Genomic DNA, 7,392 nt, shown 5'->3' with positions numbered 1-7,392 from the left:
TGGAACATTTTGAACTGCTTGAAGGTTTTGATTGTTGTTCATTTGAAAACCTTGATTATGTTGCATACTTTGATTAAGATTATTCATTTGAGGCTGAAAGTTGTTGAATTTGGGATTGTAGTTGTTGTTGGGACTGAAGTTGTTGTTGAATTTTGGTTGTTATTTCTTTGCTGATTTTGCTGGTATTGCTGCTGACCTCTTGGTTGTTGATTCTGGAATTAATTCATCTGATAGTTCCTTGGCAGGTTGCATTCTCTTGCAAAATGTCCTGGCTGTTGGCAATTGTAGCAGATTGCCTTTGACTTGTCAAATCCAATCCTTTCATTAGGATCAGAAACCAGAGATCTACCAGTTCTATTATACAACCTCTTACTTCTCAATGCTAACATGGCAGCTTGCCACTTCAAATCCATGTCTTCCATATCATTAGTATCTATCTGCTCAAGATCATCTTGCACTACACTTGTGTGGATTAAATTCTTTGCAACAAATGCATTATATGACTCAGTGAACATTGAAAGCAAAGCCTGTGTATCACTGCTTTGACCATGTCCACCACCAGTGTGAGGAACATTCCCACTTGCCATAGAGGCAGAATCAGTGTCATCAATCAGCTGCACATTGAATCTTTGCTGATTTCCTTGATTACTTGTGCTAACACCAACAAATGATTTTGGAGTATCAGAATTGAGTTCAACAGGTTCTTCAATGATAGGAATCTGTTGTTGATTCTTGGTAGTCAAATTAGCCATAGGTGCAATCAATGCATTTGACACATTGAAGCAGGGTCTTTCCTCCTTAATCATTTCATTTTCTATCATCTCTATTTCTGCAGCTTGAAGAAAACACACTACATCATCAACTTTTAGCTCATTGAAGTTGTGCTTTGTAAGAATGAACTTGCAGGCAGTATACCATTCCTTTGGCATAGAGTTCAGCAGCTTGGTGTTGAGATTAAAATCAGTCATGACATAGTCTGTGGTTCTAAGCTCATTCACAATTCCCAGAAAACCTGATGGTCCAAGAACTAAACAATTTATAAACATTTGGCTAACAAGATTGTCAGGTCTCTCGATTTCAGCTGGATCTTATTTAATCATGTCATAACTCACACAGATTGATGTATTGACAAGGGAGTTAATGACGGGTTGCTATATTTAGAAAGATATCCGTTTGTTAAAGGAGGAATCAATAACAAACATACGGTTGCTTAATAAGTATTCAGTGATAGATAACACAAACAAGATTCACTCAAAAGATTTCTATTTATATAATATCAATCATACATAGTGGATAATCGATTTAGGGTTTCTTGAAGGTTCCGTACTAAGACAGCCGTCATACACAATATTCTCTCTTAATAAATTCCTTTTTTCGTGTGTTGTGTGTGTGTCTGTTCTTAGGCCTCTCTTCATCCGTAGGCAGCATGCCCTAAAACATTCTATTTATAGGCCTGCCAACCTAGGATAGCTGTCATTCCTTCTAGAAACCCCAAACATACATACATATTCAAATTACATAATCAGAAAATATTCTAAGTGTAAAACAAATCTTCCGGGTAGGCTCTGGATAAGTAAACTTCTCCGAGTAGACTATGTGCTCTGCTTGCCTTAGACTTGGTAACATAGAAGTGTGCTCGGGATGAGTTTCCGGGTAGACTTCACCGGGTAGACTTCAGTCTTCTTGACTTTGCCAGACTTTGCCCGACAAACCCTTACGAGCAACCTTGTTCTTCGATGGTCCATTCAACTCCTTGCTATACAATAACTTATTAGCAAAGTGTACTCGACAGTACTGTTCCTTGCTTGAGTTGAACCTTGCCCGAAGATACTTAGAGATATTCCATTTATACATCAAGCTTGCTCAGACCATAATTATTAAAGAATACCTTTCCCGGTCTTCCAATCACTTGGCCTCATGGACTTGGTTAGCCAAAAGCTTACTCGGAAGAGAACCTTACTTGACTATGAAGAAAAGACTTGCTTGATAACGTGAACCTTGCTCGGATTTACATAAACTAGTGAACCTTGCTCGGCAATGCACTAATTTGAAAACCTTGCTCGGATATCCACTAAAGAAGACTAATTGAAGTAAACCTTGCCCGATAGACAAAATATCATACCCGGCTAAGTAAAAGATTGCTCGGAAGTCTAAGGTGTGCCCGGATCCATACTTAGCAAATTCTGAGGAGGTTGAGAAGATTTCAATCTTCCATGTACTTCATTTTGGTCAAATCTTTAACTCAACAATCTCCCCCTTAGGTCAGTTCTTGACCCAACAAAGACCAAGTCTCATGGGCCAAAGAACCCAACTAATCAAACCAGTTCACCATGGGCTGAGAACTCAAATCAAATCCAAGCCTGATTCATAGTTTTATAAAAATGATTCCTTAACGCATTTGTTCGACAAGAGTAAACTTGAGGCAAAATCAAAGACGAAGAATAAAAAAATGTAAAACCAAAACAAAAAAAATTACCACCCGACCTTCAGTAGTTCTAACATATTTATGGATCAAATTTCAGTTTTTTTAAACGAGCAACTTTTATGAAAAGACCCGAACATGGAATCATATTGATTATGATGCTTTCACAATGATTCATTTTCAGCATTATTATGACATGGAGAACATGTTTATAGCAGGTATTTAGATACTTAGCATGATTTTCATTGCATCGTTGATATGCATTAGTTTCAATTAGGCGTAAAGCTTAGATGAACATCACATATGGACCTATGATACCTCTTATCTCTTCTCAAATCGTATTTGGCTTTCTCCATATAACCCCAATTTGACTCCAACCTCCTAGTGCTTGATCAAGAGATTTTTGACATTTACTGTACAAACAAAAATTTTAAGCTTTAAGGTTAAACGTTGGACTTACATGTCGTCTGGACTTACAAGCTCTCATTCAGGGTGTTTAGGACTTATCGGAATGTCCCACCCTTGTAGTTCTAGTTTGACCATTTAAGCTTTAAAACAATTTTTAGTTTCAATATTATATACTTATTTTTATCAATAAATAAGAAACAAAATATTTTTGGTGATCAAGACACTAACGGGCTCATGTATGACTAGGTAATTGCTTTTCTGCCTATCATTCGGAGAGATGTATCTAGAGGCATGCATAAATCTTCAAAATAACTCTCCATAGTAAGTTTAACAGATTTATTTTATATCACTTCAAACTTTTACGCATCATGGAAAGCTACCATACATATCAATGGCAGTTTAAAAGCCTTTTTAGCCTAGTAACTCCACACGTTAGGCACGCAAAATCAGTTTATCTATCATTTTACAAAGGTTAGATCAAATTTTTGTTTTAAAAGCATTTTGAGCTTCTATAAAGCTTGTAACTGAATAATCACATCACTTCCCATGTAGAAAAAGAACCAAATCCAAAAATTTTATATTTTTTGATTTTATAAAACTCACGCACACTCTTTTTGTATTTTTAATTTTTCCTCCTAAATTTTGGCAAATAAATTAACAGAAGACGATACTTTTATGTACAAATTTAATCTCAAAAAGACTAAATCGTCGAAACGTAGCATTTTAAGAAACCCTAGAAGCACATTAAATCTGGTTGAACCGACCGGTTTTGTAAATAAGTCTGCCACATTATTATCAGTGTGAACTTGTTCAAGATGAATCAATTTTCGGTCATAACAGTCACGAATGAAATGAATTTTTATGTCAATGTGCTTGGTTTTAGAATGTGTAACAGGATTTTTGACAATAGCAATAGCAGTATCATTAATGCAAAACATAGGAGTGTCAAGAAATTTCAAACTGTAATACAGCAATCGGTGTTGGATCTAGATAACCTGTTAACAGCAGGCAGAAGCAGCAACGTACTCAGCCTTAGCAGTGGATGTGGACACCATTTTTTGTTTCTTGCATTGTCATGAAAATAGTCGATCACCCAAGAATTGACATCCAACAAACGTAGATTTCTTGTCAATATCATCACCTCCATAATTGATTTTTTGGGATGCCAAAGACCTAACTTCAGTTTCCCTTTCAGATATCTAAAAATACGTTTAACAACAGTTAAGTGAGAAAGTTTTGGATTAGCCTATAAACGTGCGTATTGACAGACTGCAAACATGATGTCGGGGCGACTGGAAGTGAGATACATCAGGGATCTAATCATTGATCGATAGTTCGTCTGATCTACGGATTTCCCTTCAGGATCAAACGAAAGAAGAAGTATTTTCTCAATAGGTGTCGCTGCATACTTAGAATCTTGGAACTCGAATTTTGCCAACATGTCCTCAACATATTTTCCTTGATTAAGCAAAATTCATGTCAAAATTTGACGAACCTATAACCCCAAAAATGTCGTCATCTCCCCCAACGAACTCATCTCGAATATCTTCTTCATTACCTCCTCAAATTCGTAACATAGGGCAGTACTGGTGGAACCAAGAATGATATCATCCACATAAATCTGAACCACGATCAGATCTTTCCCAATAGCTTTAAGGAACAAAGTATGATCGATGATCCCTCGCTTGTACCCATGTCCTAGTAGATGAGCCGTCAAAGTGGCATAACATGTCCGTAGTGCTTGATAAAGACCTTTGTCTAACTTGCAGATGTGAGTAGGATGCATGGAATCCGTAATGCCCGTTGGCTGATCAACATATATCTCCTCCTTTATTTCTCCATACAGAAACGCCGTCTTGACATTCATTTGATAAACCGTGAACCCCATGTAGGAATCATATGCCAAGAAAATCCGAATTGCCTCAAGACGAGCCACTGGAGCATAGACTTCAGTGTAGTCTAAACCTTCACCCTGACGAAAACCACAAACCACAAGCCTCGCTTTGTTGCACACAATAACCATGATGTCATCTTGCTTGTTACGGAAAAACCCATCTCGTGTCTAATGACTTTTTCCTGACAAGTAACTCAATCAATATCCAAACCTTGAGTTTATCAAACTGATTCATCTGTTCATGCATAGCATCCATTCAACTTGGTTCTTGCTGAGCCATCTCAACAGACTTTGGTTCAATTTGAGATATAAAACATGAATATAGACAACTGTTGATGTGTCCTGTTTGATTCTGGTTGAGACTCTTGTTTCAAGGGACCTATGACGTTCTCGATTGGATGATCCCATTGAATCTTTGTTGGAACAGAATGATCAGGAATGGAATTGGTAGTCAGTAAGTTAGATGGATCTTCAAGAAGTTCAGAGAGAGGGTTCCTCCATCCAAATGCCGCAGTAATGTGCGTGTACGAGGTACTAGCAATGTATTCATTTGGTATGAAATTTGAAAATAGAGTTCTACCAAAGATTTGACGAATGGTACTCTCCTCCTCTACTGATGAAACATTGAGCGCAGGAGTCTCAATAGTATGTAAATCACATTCTTCAGGAGACTTTTGTGAAGAATCAGTCTCAGTGACATGTTCGTGTGGACTCGAAGATGAAGGTGGAGCAGTATCAATCAATTCAAGACATATCTGTACCCAACAGTGGAGACTTTCATAAACCAACATAAATTTCTTCTTCTTCATCAACAACGTTCGAGACCCCTACACCTAAGTTTCCTGCATCAACAACTGGAAACACATTAAATGGCTTAAAGAGTTAACTATAATCAAATAGCCAGTCAGGACCGACATGAGTATCAGTTTCATCCTCCTCTAGCCAGCGCACATCATAAGATTCCACAACTTGCTTTGTTGCTTTGTTGTAAACTTTGTAGGCAGTGCGACCAGCATATCCCATGAAGTAGCAATCATCAGCTTTAGCTCCAATCTTTGGAGTCGATTCGAGATTCAACAAAGTGCAAGGACATCCAAAGGCATGAAAGTGTGCTACAGTGGGCTTGTGACCATAAACAATCTCATAAAGATTCTTCATCTGTAATTAGTTGATCAACACCCGATTTTGAACATAACACGCTGTGTTGACCACTTCAGCCCATAAGAACAGAGGTAACTTCGAGTCGCACAACATGGTTCTAGCAGCCTTAATTAGAGTTTTGTTCCTTCACACCATTTAGTTGTGGTGTACGAGCTAAGCAGTATTGTCTAAGCACCCCTTTTTCGGCTCAAAAGTGAGTCAGCGTTGAGGACCAAACAAGTCCATGTGAAGCAATTGAAAAGCAGAGGAAATTGTATTGACCAGTTTTGGCTTGTGAGATTTACGATGATGTTTGCCTAAAGCACAAATACACATTTCTCAATTGTTACAAAATCTTTAACAAGCAAACCACGGACAATGTCGTTTTTAGCAAAACTGTTAAATGTTTTCACATTTGCATGACCAAGACGACAATGCTAGAGCATGGCATTATGTTCCGACACTTTTGAAAATAAACAGGTGATTTCATCAGGAACATTTTTATTCATGCCGATAACGTAAGCATTATCTTTTCTTTGTGATCGAACAAGAACCCAATCTTCTGGTATGATGATATCGGGTTTTAAAATTAGACGCTCTTTGTTTTTGAAATGAGTTGAAAAACCCTTGTCACATATGTATGAAACACTGAGCAGATTGTGTTTTAACTCAGGAACAAAGTTAACATTTTTGAACTAAGAACACCATTACTTACAGTATCCTTATGAGTGATCTTTCCTTTTTATCCTCCCGCAAATGAAGCATACCCTTCATTAAATATTTGAATGGAGTGCATTTGAGAGATGTATCTTGTCATGTGTCTGGAACAGACACTATCAACATATCAAGGTCTGATAATATTCTTCCATAGATGTTCCTGCACGAAGTGCGAGATTAGTTGGTTATTGGTACCCAGTCCAAAGTAGTGCTGGGTAAACCTGATTCATCTATGCTCGTTACGGGTTGCCATGAAATGTCTTCCTGATTATCTAAGATCGAATATGAAGCTTTTGGTGAATTGGACACCGAAGACTTAGGCAACAATTTATAGTCGTGTTTTAAAAATTTGTGACAAACATCAACGGTTGACTTTTTCTCTGGTTTGCATATGGAAGGTACGTTGGATTTTAGTTTCAAGGTCAACTTCGATCTAGAGGCAATGTTTGATCTCAGGACCGAAATCGATCTTCCATCACGCTTTCGAAACATGGTCGGCTTAGTATGATGGGTATTCAACCTGTCAGCCTTGTTTCGTTTCCAATCACCATCAGAGGGGTTTGCCTTGTGATACCTTGATTTATGAGAATTAAATTTGTGGAATGTAACTCAAGGCATGTTTCTCTAATTATGTCAGTAGTATGGGACATAAGGACGGTGTGGGAAATTTCTAGCAATGTGACCAGGAATGCCACAATTAAAACATGTTTGCCTTTTAATATATAATCCAGTGTGGTCAACCCCTGGTCTTGACCTGTTGTGTGAGCCAGATTGTTCCGCTATGGGCTAAACATTTGATTTATTACAATTG

Source organism: Bidens hawaiensis, unplaced genomic scaffold, assembly GCF_021521415.1.
Source record: "Bidens hawaiensis isolate Kalapana, Puna unplaced genomic scaffold, B.hawaiensis_p1.1 tig00034695_1, whole genome shotgun sequence".
Lineage (NCBI taxonomy): Eukaryota > Viridiplantae > Streptophyta > Magnoliopsida > Asterales > Asteraceae > Bidens > Bidens hawaiensis.
This window is presented reverse-complemented; position numbering follows the sequence as displayed.